Source organism: Mesocricetus auratus, unplaced genomic scaffold (genome assembly GCF_017639785.1).
Source record: "Mesocricetus auratus isolate SY011 unplaced genomic scaffold, BCM_Maur_2.0 Super-Scaffold_100013, whole genome shotgun sequence".
Lineage (NCBI taxonomy): Eukaryota > Metazoa > Chordata > Mammalia > Rodentia > Cricetidae > Mesocricetus > Mesocricetus auratus.
Genome location: NW_024429196.1, coordinates 76908447 through 76928460, shown reverse-complemented (window position 1 = coordinate 76928460; position 20014 = coordinate 76908447). Strand labels below are relative to the sequence as shown.

The 20014-nt window shown below is 48.0% G+C and overlaps 1 long non-coding RNA gene across 1 annotated transcript in view; it reads right to left on the bottom strand.

Annotated features, from left to right (window-relative positions):
* LOC110342500 overlaps positions 1 to 17373 on the bottom strand; it is a 34879-nt gene extending 17506 nt beyond the window's left edge. The window contains exons 1-3 of the long non-coding RNA XR_002384596.2: positions 17216 to 17373; positions 5027 to 5153; positions 4217 to 4282 (exon numbers count right to left, since the gene is read on the bottom strand). This is a non-coding gene — a long non-coding RNA (uncharacterized LOC110342500). The remainder of the gene's footprint in view (positions 1 to 4216; positions 4283 to 5026; positions 5154 to 17215) is intronic.
* Positions 17374 to 20014: the final 2641 nt, after the last annotated feature.

Below are 20014 nucleotides of genomic sequence, written 5' to 3'. Positions count from 1 at the left end.
CTCTTGGTTGCAACAGCACACAAGACTGGGTGACTCACAAAAGGTTACTTTCTCAGATTGCTGGGGGCTGGGAGGTCCCATACTGAGGGGCCAGCACCTGCTGAGGGATGTCTAGCTGTGCCTCCAAGGTAGGAGGTGAGGGAACGAGGGGGAGATGACAGGGATGGAGAGGGAGGGAGGGAGGGAGGGAGGGAGAGAGGGAGGGAGGGAGGGAGGGAGGATAGAGGGAGGGAGGGAGGGAGGAGAGAGGGAGGGAGGGAGGGAGGGAGGGAGGAGAGAGGGAGGGAGGGAAGCCAAGCCATTCCTTGTAAGATACAATCAAATCACAGCAAGGTGAGACATTTCAAATATGATTAAAAAATAAAAACAAAACAAATAAGCAAACAAACAAACAAAAAAACCACTGCAGCTACACCACTATGCAGTGCCAAAAGCTATCTATGCTTACATTAAACCAACGATGCATCCTATGTTAGAAATCAAAGGCATGGCTCTCTACCTCACTACATGTTTGAGGATCATGCGATCAGCTGGTATAGCTGGAAGTTGCTGGCAGAAAATACGAGACACTGAAAGAAAGACCCCTTAAAGCTGTTTGGGGGTGGGCAACATTTACTCAATGAGAAATGCACACAGCCTCTGACTGGGCAGCTTCATTGTTAAGAATTCAGTCTACTGAAGGCTCCACACATGAGCTCAAATATGTATTTCTGATGATGGTTACAGTACTGTATTTTTTTATAGAGAAAAATATCAAAACAACCTAAACGGCCAACAACAGGGAAATGGCTAAACGAATTATGGCATATCCTTTTAGGAAATTTAGTACTGCCATATAAAAGATAAAGATCCTTATAAAAAACTATCTCAGCAGATAAAAGGAAATCAAAGAACAAATTGCTCTCCGTTACTCTCCTTTTGTGTGAAATGTATGCACAGAAATGCCCTCTTGTAGGACAGAAATATATGTATAAATACACACAGTAAACTATTTTCTACTTTAAAAGTCTTATTACAACATAATTCACACCCCATTCCAACCACACACTCAGCATGTATGATTCATGGCTTCTATTATATCCAGTCATGCAACCATCACAGTCATCAACCTGAGCACACTCCATCTACAGAAAATGAAAGCTCAGACCCGTTGATGGTCACTTCCACTCCTCCTCAACAACTCCCCACAGCCGGAGGCAACTTCTAATCTGCTCTCCATCCCTGCCTGTACATAAATGAGTCTTTTTGTTTCTTACATCTATGCAAATCTTTGCAGCATATTGACGAAGGCTTTGTCTAACTTAGGGTCACAAATATTTTCTCATATCTTCTAATTATTTGATCATTTTCACCCTACTACTTAGACCTATAATCTATATTGGTACACACACACACACACACACACACACACACACACACACACACACACACACACACTACTGAGAAGGAGTTCTCCCAGAAGCTACTGGTTGGACTGTTTATTCTCTCCCCGTGGCAGATCAATCATCCATAGGTATGACAGTCACATTAAATACTTCAGAATCATTAAAGTTACTTCCAAAGGGACTAAGCTTGAGGCTAGCACATGACATCAGGGGGAATTGTCTTTAACTTTCACACATTTGAGTCAGTGAAATGTTTATAATGTGTACATACACCTCTGTAACTTAGTTACCATTTTCCTTCTCTTCATGTGTTTGGATTTGTGTTTACATGTACACACATGCCTGTACAACACACACCCAAATGCACTAAGAGAAGGGAAATGGTGTGTGTGCATGTTTTCATGTGTGTGGTGTACAGGATACTCTTAACTACTGAGCCAATACCAGCCCCAAAATATCATTCTTTAAGAACAGGATGCTTGGTGCACATATGTGGTTAAGAGAAACTGATTTCCCAGATAAGCAGTCTGCCATGCAGAAACACCCAGCGAGGGAACTCCCCCATGCAAGATATTTTAAAGTTGGGCTTCCACATCTCAATCAGAACATAATGCGTACACCACACAGAAACCCACCCACCCGCACGTGTTTAAATGAACCTTGCCTTTGGAGATGCTGGGGAGATGTGTTGTTAGGGAACAGCAGGGAAAGGATGCTGTGAGTGAGCATTATGGGATGCCGCGCTCATGTTCTCTTGGTTGTCCCACCTTACTTCTGAATTACAAAACTTGGTTTGTGGCTTATGATTAAGAACTGCTGCTGTCTTGCCCCATGCTCATTCCATTTGACGAGTCGGCGGTGATTTAACTGGTCTGATGGCGTCCTAAGGAGAGCCAGTGGGATCAAATCCTTTTACAACAGCCCGGAAAGGGTCATCTTTTAGAGCTTGAAAGCCATGGTGCTTCTCCTGCATTCATGGGTTGCTAGAATCATCTAGATGATTATGGTCGTTCACGGATTGCCCGTTGCCTTTGCTCCTGTTCTCGGCTGAGGATTCCGTGACCACTATCAGTCCCCTTTGTACCTTCGCGACAGTGTGGGTGAGGAACAGTGTGGCTCAGCCACAACGGGAGGGCAACTGGAGCATGATGGATTTCCTTAATGCATATGGTGGTCCTGAGCCACTTCTTAAACTCCTGGGATACAGTGGCCAGCGAAAGCAACCACAGTCGCTCCCCTTGGTGGTCTTACCCCACCGCAGGGGCATAAGTGGGCCAGTGCCCTGCCGAAATGGTGATGAGCCTGAGATAAACCACTGACAAGGAGGGAGGGCGTGTGTTAGCTCACAGTCTGAATGCCTCCATCCGTGGCTGGCCTGCGGCAAGCAGGGCATCGCAGAGGAAGCGTTGGCAGGGAAGGATGACCTTAGTGACCCGACCCCACGTTCTAACACTTCACTGCCTCCCAGGACCCCATGGGCTCGGGACTAGGCACTCAACACATGAGCCCAGGAGGGCATTCAAGATACAAACTAGAGCAGTGAAATGACATGGATGTAATTACCAAGATGGGAGAGGGCTTTGCCAAAAGGGAAGAATCCTGGGAAAGCCTACGTGGGTGCCTCCAAGAAGGGACACCTTAGATGAGAGAGTTCATGTGGGGAAGACAGGGGATAGGCTCTGGCGGTGGCAGGGAAACGCACGTTTGTACCAGGGACCGACATTAAGGGGGACAGGGAGCAAAAAGAAGACTAGTGTGGCTAGGATGCAAGGAAGGAGGGCAAGGTCAGGAAAGGAAGCTCTGTGAGGCTGCAAGGGACACATAATACCCTAAAGGTCAAGGGCCAGCTCAGCTGCTCACCGCCGTCCCTCAGAGCCCGCACCACTGAGCCTCCAGGGAGTCCAGCGTCCTTAGCTATAAGCAGGGTAATGCAACCTGTGCCACTGATCTTAGGAACCCTAAAGGAAATGTCATTTCCATATGCATGAGTTTTCATCATAGCTGCTCCATAATTAAATAACATAATTAGTAGAAGTCATTCCTAACTGATCTTCCACATCTCTTTCCTAGGCAATTGCACTCTCCGTCCAAGTTAGCGGGGGGGGGGGGGGGCTGTCAACTCGCCGCAGTCTAGAGTCACCTGGGAAAAGAGACTCAACTGAGTAATTGTCTCTATCGGGTTGCTCTTGCTGGCGTGTCTGTGAGGGACTGTCTTGAGTATTAATTGATGGTGCACTTAGCCCACTGGGGGTGGCTCCATTCCCTGGTCAGGTCGTCCCGGATTGTATAAGGAGGCTAACTAAGCATACGCCTGAGCAAGCCAGAGCAAGCCCTCAAGCAGTTTCCATCCATGCTTCCTGCTTGATTTCCTGCCCTGACTTCCCTCAGGGAGGGACTGTAACCTGAATGCTAGATAAGCCCCTTCCTCAAATACTAATACAGTCCTGCAAGATCCAACTCTTTCCTGTGAGACCTAATCCAGTGTGGAAGTAAGTTAATCCACCTCTGAACAAAGACAACACACACACACACACATACACATATACAGGCATATAAATACACACATGCACATGTATACATACACGCACATGCACACATACATACATGCATAACACACAGGCATGCAAACACATGCATACCCACACATACACACATGCACACACACATAAATACACACATGCACACATATGTGTATTACACATGCATACACACAAAAACACACATGCACAAATACATACATTCACATGCACACACAGGCATGTACAGACACATACCTCAAAGTCAACATTTTAAAATTTTTTACACACACTATTGGTGAGGGCAGTGCTCACCTTTGATATGCCCATCATGGCCTCCAGAGGGACAAACCATATTCCAACATCAGCAGTCAGTATGTGCTGAAATAAAAGATAAGTGAATTAATAATATGCCACTAGACAAGAACTTTTCTGCTAATGGATAAGTAAAATCAGAAGGAGTGGCATTCCCAGGCCACAGGAAGCTCACCCATGCAGACACGGGATTCTGGGTGGATGTACAGGGTTCTGGGTGAGGCAGGGCAGGGAGTACAGTGGCTGGGTAGAAGGGACCTCATCCTGCCTGGCTGCCCAAGCTGGGATTGCTCTCATCATGGGTCTTTTTCAGCCTTGGAACGTGGGCCCTTTTTGGGTCTCCAGACCCTGACCTTTGGTATGGAACTCACAGCATGGGTCCCCTTCTTCTCAGACCTTCAGGCTGTGACAGGAGCTCCTCCTTGGTCCCCCAGCCTGCCTGTCTCAGGTCTTCTTGGCTACATAATGCTTGTGACCCTGTCTTCCCTGGCCTGTCTTCCCAGCTCACCGGTGCTTACATTTCCCTTGTGAGCATGGCGCTTATCTCAGCAGGGATGGAAGAGTCTGCGGGCTGGAGAACAGACTGCTGTGAGTGGGGCTCTCAGGAGGACCCTTGAGATCTGGGGGCACAGGAAAGGGCAGCAGGCAAAGCCCAGGCGGAATCTCAGGGGAGGCCTCAGCCCTCGCTTTTCCCGCAGGGAAGTCCTAGCTTGGCTGGGAGAGGAGACACCAGACTTGACTAGAGGCTGTCTGGGGTACAGTGGGGTGGGGTGGGGTGGAGTGGGGTGGGGTAGGGTGGGGGGACCTTACCTTTGGCTATGTTATCCCTGCGAAGCTCAGTAGCACAGGCCTCTAAAGCCAGTGTCTGGAAAAGGTCCCTGGTAGACATGTCTCACACAGACTGGACGGACACTGGAGGACACTGGAGGCAGGAGGCCTGGACGCAAGCAGAAACGACCAGAAAGGAGCTGGAGAAATCACCTACTGCTTCTGCATCAACTGTTCCCTTTATTTGGTTGTGACAAACCCTCTACAAACCCTCTCACTGAGCGGCAGGTACCTCTACACTGTCATTTTAGGAGTCAGTCAGACACCTCTTTCTACTGTTTCCCCACATATCAATCAGGGTCGATGGTTTAGAATGCGAATTCCTCTGGCCCTTGACCCTTGACCCTTGACCCTTTGCTAGCTCCCATCAGACAAGTACAAAGCGCTAACTTCCAGTCTCATCCTGGGACACTGCTCTCCACGGCCAACTGACAGATCCTGGAAAAGAATACCAGACACCCAGTTGACATCTTGCTTCCAAGGCAGCATCCACTCTCTCCCAAGAGCACCAAGGATTTGGGCTAACCGCACCAATGCCCCCCCAACCGGGCCCCTTTCCTCCCCCAAACCAAGATGGTTTGTCACAATAGTCAAGCCTGGGGATAGATTAACCAATAAAAGCAAGAGAAAACAAAGATGAAAACCCACAAAATGAGTCTTTAGACCCAAAGGCAGAGTGCCCACAGTTTTAGCGAAGGTTCATCACTGGTGGTATGTGCCTAGCTCCATGCCCCGAGGTCAAGCAAAACAGCCTTTCTGCTTAGGGACTGCGTTTGACTGTTCTGCTCTGTGTCAAAAGGAGAAGAGAAGCCACACGGTTCTGCACTGTGACTGGACTCCACTGCCCTTCACTAGGGATGCAAGCTGGGAAACGGGAGTATTTGGAGTAACCGCATCCCAACCACATCAGCCATGCCTTTGGCTAGGATTGGATGCGACCACCTTAGCCATTGTCTAAGGTGTCTGTGGGCTGTTAAATAGCAAGTACTGTCTGTTTCACAGGAAACAGTTTTTACTGTATAAAGTAATCTTTGTAGGAGGTTTGTATTTCTCCTGATGCTTAGGAAGTGCCCCGGGACAGAAGTCAGGGTAAACAGTCTAGATTTATTACGACTATTAGCAATTGGACAAGTGTTATGAAGCCATTCATCAATCTTTGATACTGACAGCTGCAGAAGCGACTTCCCTGCGCACAATGGGATGCAGAGTAAGTTGTCCACATCCATCTTCTCCACGTGCCCTGGATCCCGGTTGCAGGTACGTGGAGAGGGCTGGGCATGCTGTCTGGGACACGGGCTCTGTAACTCAGGCAGGATTAAAAGCTCCGCCATCTTGAGAACAGGAGACACACCACAGGCTACCCGGCTAATGACTGCCCCCAGGCAATCAAAGGCAGGTGGCTTTGGTGTCTGGATTGTTTTTTATTCTTTCCGTATTTTTTTTCTGTCTCCACTAAAACTCTACTAATAAAATTGGCTATGGCACTTTTACCACAGTCCCGAGAAAAGGGACAAGAAGTGATTTCCCTGACCAGCTGAGAAACAGCTCTAAAGAATACTATTCTTCGGATCTTTTGAGGCCACATTGGATGGACCATGCACGCTGAAGTTAGTTTTTCTTGCCCATTCTTCAATCCTCATCTTGTCCTTGTGACCAAATGACTATCTTCTATGTATGTATATGCCGCTAAGGAGAATGAGGGACTATATACCTTTCGTGAGAGTTGGCTGCTTATAGATTTTGAGTTACCTGGTTTGTTGAGCTTATTAACATCAGCAACAGGGACAGAAAGGTCACCTTAGCTCACCCTCCACTCGGGGGTTTACAAAGACTGAAAGACGGTTCCTTGAGTATTAGCTTGTATTCGAGATCTCAAGAAAAACCACTGCACAGAGCACACTAATGCAGGAGGAGTTGATCTGTAAAGTGGAGATCACAGTAACATAATGTTCACACATTGATGGGGCTGGATGAGAGGAGACTGAAGGTTCCCAACATAAAGGATTGATAAGGAAATGGCAAGGCTGACTAGCTGATTTGATTGGTGCATAATACATGTGTTGCAATATGATACTATAACCCCAGGAAACTCTGTGCTACGTATTAATTTTTTTTAAAAAGTTAAAGGCTAAAGAAAACTCTCCATCCATCTTTAAAAAGTAAAGAAAGCAACATGAGCGGTGAGAGTGTTCAGGGAGAATAGTTTGTGAGGTGGGAGAAACCAGACCATGTTTACTGGCCACTTTCTGCCAAGGGTCCCCAGGGGACAGGCCTTGCAGATGACAGAGGAGGGCGTGCAGGCCATTAACATCACACTGTTCTGAGAAAGGGGAAATCCCAGTGCACAGTGTGGTTGGAAGAAGGAAGCGTGAAGCTTGGGTGACAGACACTCCACTCCTCGACCTTCAGCTTTCTCTTTGAGGGAAACCATCACCTAGGCCGGTGGCCCTCAACCTCCCTGATGCTGTCCCTCTGTAACACAGTTCCTCATGTTGTGGGGCCCCTCGACCATAAAGTTATTTTTGTTGCTACTTCATAACTGCAATTTTACTACTATTACGAGTTATAATGTAAACATCTGAAATGCAGGATATCTGATTATGTGACCCCCAAAGGGGTCACAACCCACAGGTTGAGGACCACCTGCCTAAGACCATAGAGAGAGAAAAGCAGTAGCGTCCTGAAAGTAGCAAGAACTAGCTGAGCCAGGATCCGTCTACACCGAGGGTCCAGGATCCATTCACACTGAGGGTCGAGCTGAAACTGGATTGGGTTTATAGGGCACCAGCTTGCTCCATTGCTCGTTCTCTGGGAGCTCGGGGCTGGGAGGCACCGCAGGATGGTAGATGGGACTGGATTCCCAGTACTGCTCAGATTCTGACTAGGAACTTCAGCACAGAGGTGCTGGAAGCCTAACAGCTCGAGGGGCTTGTGGCCACCCACCCAGGGACAGCTATGCCCCAGCCCGAGCTCAGCAGCACAGACATCCGGGGCAGGGGCCCTCTCAAGAGCCCTGGGATCTCTGGGAGCCTGGGGGAATGCCTGTAGCTTACAGTACTTTGGGCTAACAGCAAGGAAAGGAACGACAAGTCTGCAATGTTCTTTCTAAAAAGTAAAGAGGAGCTCAGGTTCTTTGTCGTTTATTATTTAGTTTGAGAAGGAGGCTTGTTTATTTTTACAGTTGTGTTTGGTCTCCACCATATTATCCTCCCTGCTTCTCCCCAAATCATGCTTTTTCTCCTTTGCTGGGAAAGTTAGAGGGAGGGGGGGCAGGTAGAAGGGGGAGAGGAGGAAGAGGAGCGGGGAAAGGACAGGAAGATAGTTTTGTGTTCAGGCCTCTGTGTGTACCCATTTGTTTGACAAGTCTGTGTCCCATCCTGCAGCCTGGGCTGTGATTCAGCTTTGCTTCACGGGTTACAAAGACTGGATGAGGGAGAGTTACCATTTATCAATTACACCTCGGCGGGTTAGCACGTGGGGGGGTTTGGATTGCTGCCCTGACTTGTGGCCCCTGAGACACACTGGGTAGAGCATCACAGGCCATCGGATCTTCAAGTACACAACTATGAGTCAGCACACTGAGACTGTAAACTATGTGGGGGTGGGGTTGGTGTTCCAGCCTGTAGACGGTTTCCTCGGGCATCCCTCCCTCCAGGAATTATTTTGGGTTACTGTGATGAGCAGATCAAGGATGGCATTTTAAGAGACGCATCAGGCCCATTTTAAAAAGCTTTATAATTACGAGAAAGATTTGGCACCAGTAGGTGTGCTTCCCTGTCCTCATCCTAGGTTTGTAACTAGATCCCAGTGACATTAGCAAACCTGAAGGCCTGTAGCCATCTCCTTCCACACCTTCAACTGGCGTCTAGGCCCAGCTGTGTGGCAATCATGCGCTTCCGCACCAAGGCCGGGGTGGCTTTCCGTGTGGAGTGAGAAGGTAGCCTACAGGAAACTTCCTGTTTTCTTTCCGGTTTTCTGCCTTTCTAGCTCTCTTCGGTAGGATGCCTGGATTTCAGGGTGATTACTTTTACACAGTCCTGCTGTTTTCCTGGTTGTAGAAGTGACATTTTTACCTATTTGTGAGGTTTTTTTTTAATAACTAAATTTGTAAAATGAGATAACAAAATTTAAAAACATAAGTGATGAATGCTGCCCGTTTTCATTCTCCACCTGAGTGCCAGTGTGGGCTTCACACAGAGACCCTAGGCGAGGGCTCTGACTTGGTTGGGGGCCTGGCTCACAGCCCACCCTCCTCACTGCTCACTGATGAGAGAAGAACTTGGGGGAAGCTTCCACTCTGCATGGGGAAGTAGGCTAACGGTCCTCTCTGGGGGGGGGTGACTGCCACCAGAGTGCTCAGCTCGATGCCAGGCACTGGCGAGCACTCAGGAAATGCCCTCTTAGGGGTGCAGGAGAGAGTGAGGAGTCTCCATGCATCCTCTGATGAGAGTCTAATGAAAACTTCTGGTTTCCTGGCTTTTCCAAGGATCTCAGGTTCTTATGAACGTAGCAATGAGGATATGCCTGCTCTCCCTGCTCAGCAGCTTAAAGCTGATGGGCTTTAGACATTAAGCCATCTCTAGACTTGAATAATCCCTAAATCGTTTTCTAATCGTTTATTAAAAGAGCCAAATAAAATTAGCATTGATGAGACCAAGCCTGCTCGCTCTCCCGTGCTCTGGGTGAATTATTTCAACTCCATCCAATCTGCTGTCACTGGAGACTGAGCCCACCTCCCAGCACACATGCCCCATGACAGGATTTTCATTTGCACAAATGTATTTCAGCTTTCAGAGCAATCTTTGCGGCGATATCACACATCCTCCAGGAGGAGAATAGGATGGCTGTCATCCAACAAAGACACAAGAAATACAACTGTGAAACTACATAGACCGGAGCAGCACAGGGAATCTAGTCAGTGAGGTGTGGAGCCAGGAACCAGTCTCTGGATCCCGAACACAAGCCTCCTAGCTTCTCACTCCCTGTCTGCTCCTGCACTTTAATCCTGAGTAGGACACTTAGCCAGTGGTTCTTAGATGGGGGTTGCACAAGATGGCCCAGGGAATCTACAACAGGGCGAGCATCAGCCCCACCTCTAGAGGCTCGAAGGCACCAGCTGAGGGGTGAAGTGTGATCACGTGCAGACCCAGAGCCTGGTACTTCTGAGGAGTGCTATGAAGGAGCAGCCGGATTCCTAGAACTCTCTGTGGTTGACTAAGCCATGCACCCCAGTCACTGAGCTCTTCATCCCATCCCCATGCACGGGGGAAGCATGGGTAGCTAGCTGCAAGGGAAAGCCTCCCAGGATGAGTGTCATACCAAAACATGTCACCCCACTGGCTCATGTTTATGCCATAGATGTTAGCCACAGTCCTCAGTCCTCCTGCATGCCATGTGCCAAGTTCCCTTATGTTCATGGCCACGCTTGCCATCAGCTAAACAAGAAACGGTCTCCTATCACTAGTATTGACATGACAGTCATTAAAAAAAGCCAATGAATCATGAAGCCAAGCTGGAACCAATGGCCATCCATTTTCCTGGAATAATCTCCAGGTTCCTCTCCTAAATAGATGATTCCTGGGTAAGCTCACTGTCTTGACGCATGACTCTTCCCTTCACATTCTTCTCGAACCATCCCTTTCAGATCTCGTGCTTTCTGCCTGGTAAGGTCCTAACCCTACACACTTCATTCAGACATGCCAGGTTCCAAAGTTTTACAGTGCTGCTGCTATCTCCTCCACATTCAAGCTGTGCCCTGAAACACTTAAAGGTAACTTCTAGTTCATGGTCAACGTGTTTCCTCATAGGTGCACGAGGAGTTTGCCACTGGGTGAGCACATGCTTCCAACAAGGACATGTTTCTCTTCTCTGTTCAGCTCCGGCTTGGCCGGCAGAGACAGTAACCGTGAATGTTACCTGTCTCTGTAACACACAGACACTTGTAACGTCAGGTCCAGCCATGATTAAAGCCCATTGTACCTTTTGCCTCCCCTGCACTCTCCCAGAGGGAAATTGGTTCAAAGCCTCACTGATATGTCTGTTTTGTTCCTGACCCTACAAGAAACGGATATGGCAAATGTAATCTTATTTTCCATGCTGAGTAAGTGGTTGCTGCATTATATATGAATCCAATATATCTACAGATAGGAGAATGTGATTAGAATAACCCAGACTCAGGGACCATATGGTCCAACACCAGCATCAGAGCGGCCAGAGCTGGACTGAAAAAGCAGCCAACTGGAATCAACCTGAGGCCCTAAGATGAGCTATATTCACTCACAATTTGACTCTTATCTTCTGAGCAGAATTGCAAATTGCATTTGACATTGTAGTTTTAATGCAATCGACTATAACGCAGAATTGCCATCAAACCAGCATGACGTGGGAGTGAGCTCTGATGTACGCAAGCGCTCCCTCTTCCTTCTCCTCTCCTTTCCCTTGGAAAGCCAGCGATCTTCTCTACTGTCCTAGAGATGCTCTCTCGTCTCTCCACCTAGTCCACACGCTTATACTGCAAGTCTGAATACAGCAGACACTCCCTCTCCAAGATATTGGGGATACCCTCCCCTCGATAGACAACCCAGGCTCCCAAGTGTCAGCGTCATGGGGCTTTCTATTTGTAACATGTTTATTTATAATATCATCAATAATTTTTTTTTACCAAATGTTTACTATGTGCTCTGCCTTGTCCCAGACACTTGTACAGTGAGGAGCAAAGCCAACCATTGCTTTAAACCCATGGTTCAGTGAAGAGACACTGATAATGGAGCAAACAAGCAAAACAAAATATTTCAGAGTCACATGAACTCTATAGATAAGAGTAAATCATAAAAGGGAAAATAGCCAGTGCTGGGACTTTCAGCATTCACAGGACAATATCTGGGCCAAGCAGTCCTGGGAGAGGAAAGGTGGAGAGGCCTCAGAGCAGGGAACTGTTTGACATTTTTAAGAAGCAACAGCAGGGTCCTGATGAAGGTCAGAAGATGCATCTGGCCAGGATGGGGTGCGTGTGTGTGGCCAGGATGGGGGTGTATGTGCACCTGCAAGCCCAGCAGTCGGGACATCAGTGCTCACTCGAGGCTAGCTTAGGCTACACATAAAGTGTAAGACCAGCCTGGGCTACGTGGAGAGACACTGTCTTAAATCAGCTAATGATCTGTCTAACCAGCCTTCTGTTGGTGCAATAAGTCAACACAGAAACATTATCTAGCACAAAGCAAAAATGGACAGCTCAGAGTCCAAAGAGACATGTTATTTTTGTCACCCAAAATCAATACGTGATGATGCAGAGGTTAGGATAAACTGGCCTCTAACTGCCGCAGAGTGTTGCATTTGAAGACTGATCTAATAACAGGTTGATATCCGAAACATATTAGGAACTTCAACTCAATGTCCAAAACCAGAGACAACAGTTTTAAAGTAGGAAGAGGAAGGACAGCTGTTTAAGGGGATGGAAATCACCATTTTTCTGATTTTGTGATAACACTATGTATGCGTAACACTATATGTATCATCATATAGTACTCCATTAATATACCTAACTATTATGTGGCTACTTAAACTTTATCACAAGGGCAAAGAAACCCAATAACTACTTCTCAAAAGAAGACACACATGATAGCAGGTACATGAAAATGGGCTCAACATCAGTAACCCCCAAACCACGATGGAGTATCAGCACAATGGAGTCTCACCCCGATGGAGTCTCACCCCGATGGAGTATCTCACCACAATGGAATATCACCACGATGGAGTATCACCACGATGGAATATCACCACGATGGAATATCACCACGATGGAGTATCACCACGATGGAGTATCACCACAATGGAATACCACCACGATGGAGTATCACCACGATGGAGTATCATCACAATGGAATATCACCACAGCAGAGTATCACTACAGCAGAGTATCTCACCACAATGGAGTATCACCACGATGGAGTATCTCACCATGATGGAATATCACCACAATGGAGTATCAGGCTACACTTGTAAGGAAAGAGCTGGTGCAAGCTAAGAGCTACTAAGTATGGAAAAAGTGTGGAGAGCCAGGATCTTGCACTGCTGAGGGATGTAAATCAGAAACAGCATTGTGGGAAACAGCACAGGGCTCCCAGAAACCTGAAGACAGACCTACACTTGGTCCAGCCATCCTGAGTGTGACCCAAGTACTGGGTGTGACCCTGAGTACCAAGTACTCATCCTAAGGAAGCCTCCTGCTGCTCAGCTTGGCAGAGCCCAATTCTCAGTTACAGAGCTGCAGTCTCAGGAGGAAGGTACGGTGTCCCCAGCCCTGTTCAAGACTGAGAACAAAACAGGGCAACCTCAGAGAACTGAGAGCAGACACAGAGCTTTGCCTAAGGGTGAGGATGGTGAGCTGGTCCAGAGGCTCCTCATGGGCTCTGCTGGTGCTGAGTATCCCCAGGGCAAGCTTGCCTCTGGGCTCTGAGATGACACCATGGGTGAGCACCCCTTGTCTGCTCCATACTCTATGGGGGTGGGGGTTCCACTTGTGGAAGGATGGCAGTTGCTGAGGACGGACCTGGCAGTAAGGGTCGTGGAGCCTCTCCCACACTGGGCTTCTCTGTGGCAGGTGTGGCCTGCACTTAATTCCCACCCATGTCCTAGCTAGAGGTGGCTTTCTTCAGACCAGACAATTTAGGGTCTGGGGAGGATGGGGATGCATTCTTTCCTTCCTGCTCTCAGTGTCTCCTTTCTTCTTGCTATGTACTCTGCACAAGACACTGGTCTCTTCCTTCCTTAGCCTGTGCTGTGAGAATAATTGTTCCATTTGCTGGGTCAGTGGTGGAGTTTCTCCCAGGGAGCAACCACCACCTTCCAGGTGCATTGCAAACTCCAATTAGCCTGTTATTAGCTTGAAATTTGCTGAGAGAGTAGACCTGAAGTGTTCTCAACATCTCCCACGCCCCCACACACAGACACACATACACATACCACACACAGGCACACACACACCACACACATACACACACATAACACACACCACACAGACACACACACCACACACACATACACACATAACACACACCACACACACAGACACACACACCCCACACACAGACACACACACCCCACATACAGACACACACACCCCACATACAGATACACACGTACACACATACCACACACATACCACACACAGACACACACACATACCACACACACACACGTACACACATACCACACACAGACACACATACCCCACACACAGACACACACACACCACACACAGACACACACACACCACACACAGACACACACACACCACACACAGACACACACACACCACACACAGACACACACACACCACACACAGACACACACACCACACACACACCACACACACACCACACAGACACACACCACACACAGACACACACACACACAGACACACACTCCACACACAGACACACACATACCACACACAGACACACACACATACACACACCACACACACACACACACCACACACACACCACACAGACACACACACACATACACACACACAGAGCCACTATGTGTGACAAAAATTTAACTACCTAGACTATGTCACCACACAATCAACATTTATCAATTACATATCAGTAATGCTGAGTGGGGAGTTCCAAGAAAGTTTCTAAAATGTAACTGTCTAAGTACATATTTTCCTCTTTAAAAACAAGCCACACCCAGATGTTGACTGAAGATAATTAGAAACTGTATCCATTTAAATCCAGACGCTCAAAGTGTTTATCTTTAGAAAGGCAGGCAACTCTATTTTGGGAAGCAGAAAGCTTGAAAAGCACAATGATTTAACTCTGGCTTTTATTTTCTTTTTACAAAAGCTGTAATTCCCAACAAGCTGTCATTTCCTGGGAGACTTATTCCTAAATATCCTTCTGTTTCTCTCTATCTTTTATGAATTAACAGGCACAATTCCTTGCAACAGCATCCAGAAAGGGAGCTAATTTTGTGGCAAAATACAATAAATCATACCCAATATAGATATGCTAGTGACCCTAATGGCTGCCTCTGCTGACCTAACAATTACCACCCAGTGTTATTTTTAATGTGGGCATGTCCACATCAACCCTCTGATTGGTCTGTAACATGGGTGTGGTTGTTGCTGTTAGGAACCCAACTCTTTGTACTGAGACCTGTATGGTTTGGATTGACCTGATGGGGCTGAAAGGAAATTTTAAGTGACAGACAGGTGTACAGGAAAGCTGGGGTGAGTGGGCTGTGCATCCTGACGGACTCCGAGCAGCGGGTAACCAGCACAGATGAGGAGGAGCTGGGTTACCTGGTCCCTGTAGGAGGACTGTGTAGCAGGGTCCTGGTCCCTGTAGGAGGCCTGCGTAGCAGGGTCCTGGTCCCTGTAGGAGGCCTGTGTACGGGGCAGTCCTGGTCCCTGTAGGAGGCCTGTGTAGCAGGGTCCTGGTCCCTGTAGGAGGCCTGTGTAGCAGGGTGCTGGTCCCTGTAGGAGGCCTGTGTACGGGGCAGTCCTGGTCCCTGTAGGAGGCCTGATTAGCAGGGTCCTGGTCCCTGTAGGAGGCCTGCATAGCAGGGTCCTGGTCCCTGTAGGAGGCCTGATTAGCAGGGTCCTGGTCCCTGTAGGAGGCCTGCATAGCAGGGTCCTGGTCCCTGTAGGAGGCCTGATTAGCAGGGTCCTGGTCCCTGTGTCCTGGTCCCTGTAGGAGGCCTGTGTATGGGCAGTCTCCACTGCAGTCATCACACACTCTCAGCATCCTCCCTTGGAAGCTTCCGGTGATACTGCCGCACACACAGCCAGTACCCATCCTCAGATCAGGGGAAGAACCAGCCATTGCTCTGAGCTGACCTGGGGAAGGCCTTGCTGTTTCCATGGGTCTGAGGTATCGGAGTCCCTGACATGGCCGTGCCCTTGCCCACAGAGCACATTCACTCCCCACATGCTATATTAGCACCCCTCCACACACTTTCTCTTCAGAAAGCCCGTCTTCCCTCAGATAGTTTACAGCCAGGCCACTGTCAGCTGGGGACCTGCCCATTGAGGACTATGTGTATGACACATTCACTGAAGCTTTTAACCTGGGACAAGGGACCTCAGAGCCTGTGATCATCTGTCAAACAAAGCAAGTAATTACACCTGGCAGCTGAGAGCTGTTCGTCCCGGTGTCACCCGCGGGGTCTTCACACTGTCCCGCATCCAGCGCAAATTAGTTGACATTATGGAGCGACAGCTTTGCTGCTCATCAGCCGCATGGGAAGGGGCCCCTAGTTCTCCCAGAAGACAGAGCAGGACAGTGAATGCTGTGCTCATGTCACCTGGGTTTGCGGTGGCCCAAATACGGCCCCCAAGTCTTGGTTTTGACTTCTCAGAGGGAAAATATTGAGAAAATGAGATTTGCTGTTTGTTAATAAAAGCCTACCTTATCTCAAATCAGAGTTCTAAAGTGTATTATTTTAAAATGGCCCGAGTGTTTCGGTACTGTAACTGCTTTTATGCGGTGAGCATCCAAGAGAAGAATCATCATTAAACACTCAAAAGGAAAAAAAAAAGAAATCTCTCAAGGCAGGACTGGCTGTTTAATAAATAACCCATTGAATTCTTGCAGCTCTTTCTTTCAGATAAAAAGCAACGGCCAGGCACGCTAGAGAAAGCCATCAGGGCACACCCCCACCCAACACAAAGTGTCTGACAGACTAACACAGTAGCACAAGGGGCTAGAGAGAGCCAGCGTTGTAGAAAGTACAAAGATGCCTCTAGCAATGGGAGGCGTTAGTCTCTTAGTTGTGTGTTTAAGGAAAGCTAGGGACTACCACAGCTTCTGAAGCGTGTCAGGGGTGTCCTTCCTGTGAGGCGTGTGACAGGCGCACGTTAGTTTGAGAAGAAAATGATTAAATCGGTCAGTTTGCCGTGGGACTATTTTAAATCCACGATAGCATATAACCAAAGACTCCCCGCCACGCTCTCCATCCAGCCAGTGTTTGCCCGCTGTGCGGATGTGAGCCTGGTACTCTCCTCTTCGCCGGACCCTCCAGCTACAGGGTCATTACAATATGCTGGCATTATTTGACTCTCCCGACACCTGTAGCCTGCTCTCGCCAGAATGCCCTGAGTGGGAGTCCCCAAGGGGCACGTGGCCCCCCTCCACCACTGCCGGCCGAGTTGCCCCTCCTTACCTTCCGGCTGCGTTGTGCCCGGCGGTGTTCTCACCTGAGGGTCTCTAAGGCCTCCCTGACCTCCACTAACATTCTTATTCCCCCTCAGAGCCTCACAGGACCTGATGGCAACTGTCAGGCAGGTGTCATCCCGAGACTGGAAGAGTCACTTCCACGTGTTGAGATCCAGGGTAAAAATCTGTAGAGAGAAAAGGCTTCAGTCAATATCCAATGGAACAAATACATCTGTGGTGTGCTCTGTACCAGTGGATAAAGTCTATTCCAAACTTAATGTGTATTTTTGGTATGTTTTCAGTTTTCTTTTAAAAGTCATTCATCCTACAGCTTCTTGGGGTAAAGGTAGGGTAAGCTGTTAATGTCTTGGGATGGTTACCATCTTTACCAACGTTAGAAACTGTTCTATGACAATGGGGATAATGCCAAGCTCTTCACTTCTAGGCGGGGTTGAAAAAGTTAATATGTAAGACACCAGATTCATTCTGGAGTAACTGGACAATGCTATTTTTGTTCAATAAACATGAAGTTTTGCCAACTCTTTAATAGGTTCAAACAAATTATCAAATATACAAAAACAGCACTATAAATTTAGAACTTTCTTTCTTTTCTTTCTTTTTTTTTTTTTTTTTTTGGTTTTTCGAGACAGGGTTTCTCTGTATTGTTTTGGAGGCTGGCCTCGAACTCACCAAGATCCACCTGCCTCTGCCTCCCGAGTGCTGGGATTAAAGGTATGGGCCACCAACGCCCAGCTTAGAACTTTTTAAATGTATAACTTCAGGTTAAAAATAAAGATCTTGCCAGACATAGTGACGCACACCTTTAAGCCCAGAACTGCCCTTGGGAGGCAGGCAGATCTCTGTTGAGTTTGAGGGCAGCCTGGTCTACACAGTCAGTTCCAGGATAGCAGGAGCTATATAGTAAGACCCTGTCTAGAAAAACAAAACAAACAAAAAAGAAAAAAAGGAATAAAGATCTAGAAAATCACACAATAAAGGATTTGCCTGTGGTTCTAACTGACTGGTCTGTTCCTTTCTTTGGGCAGGAGACCCAGGTGGAGACCAGAGCAAGCTCACCAGTGAGAACCTTCACCAGAACTGAGAGCCACAGGCTGTTCTGATGAAGCCACACTGGACTTTCTCTGTACAGTCTTTCTTTGCTCTGGAGGCAATTGCTAGCTCTGTGACCATCTGCTCCTAAGTATACCCAAGAAACTTGATGGTTTTGGTAGTTCACATTTACAATGTTCATAGGATATTAATTCAGTATTACCCAACTCCAAACCACGGGATGTCACCACCCATGTAGTTGCTGACCTCTAAATCAATGCAGTAATCTTTCTTTGGGAACCAATATACAGTGGGTTTGTGTTGCAGTGGGGAGGGAGACCATTGGGGAGCACTCATGGAGTTAGTAGGGCAGCCTCAAAGGATAAAGAGGAAGCAGGTAGAGCCCACAATTTACACAGTGGTTACAGTTGCCCCTGGAGCAGGTTCACGCAGGAGTACAGAGTAGAGGGACACGAAGGGTCAGGCCATGCTCTCCGAGAGGGTGTGTTCAGGGGGTGAGTTCAGGGGGTGAGTTCAGGGGTGTGTTCAGGGGGCGTGTTCAGGGGGCGTGTTCAGGGGGCGTGTTCAGGGGTGTGTTCAGGGGGTGTGTTCAGGGGGTGTGTTCAGGGGCTGGAGCAGAGCCCTTAGAATCTAGGGCTGGCAGAATGCTAGGCATGTAGGCAGGGCAATTAGCACTCGGATGTACTAAGCCGGGGAACATAGATTTTATCCTAGAGGTGGCAGGAGCTCCCTACCTATTCAGGAGAGTGAGGAGATTAAAAAACAAAGCAACCCTTATTCTTTAATCCACATACCGTCCATTCACTTCCAGACTCTTTGGTGAGAAGAATTCTAAACCAATATGACTTTTAACTGTATTCTAAATATGTATCCTTTTGCTCACAGACAAGTGTAGCCCCCACCTCCACTCAAAGAGACTTCTTTTGCTGCAGATAGAAACTATTGCAAAAACGCCCAGAATGAAAGTGTGGGGTATGATTGATACATCTACAATGCAACCCCAGGGAAAACTGTAGCAGAGGGGACAGAAAGATTGTAGAAGAAAGAAGATCAGGACTAACCAGCTACTGGCCAGTGTCTTCTAGACAGGACAAGAAAGCTGCACCCAGGAAAGACAAACAATAAGGTCACTTAAACAAGATGTGAATAATGCCGCCATGCCAGTTGACATGCCGGCATGACTAGTGAAATCGCACAGGCCTGCTCCTGGACTGAGAGCTACAGGAAACCAGTGGCCGCTGAGAATGGAGAGATGGTCTTCTCCAGGGACGGTCTCTCTGATGGTCTCTCTGGTTCCAAGTGGTCAGACTTAAACATACCCACATGCAAACTAAAGAAGAGGAGGTCTTGAGTCTGGGTGGGGCATGGGAGGGTTTGGAGGGTAGACATGACGTAAATATAATATTCATTAATGCAATTCTCACAAAAATTAGGGGAAAAACCAAGAGTGTACTCTGAGCAGCTAACTGTGCTTGGCAACAAGTTTCTCAAACCTGCCCTCTTTCCTCGACACTTGCTGCTGACTCAAGCTACTGAAGGCTGTCCTTGTGTTTATTGTCAAAGTCACCGAGCCAGCTCAGAACCAAGCCTGCCTCTTCCCACGTGATGGCACGGCATCTTTTGGCCATGGAATATGGGGACCCTCTTCTTATGCCTGAACACTCAGCTGATCACTCCACTTAAGCACACCTGTGCTGAAATCCCTGAGTCCTTCCAAACCCTCACCTGCAACCAA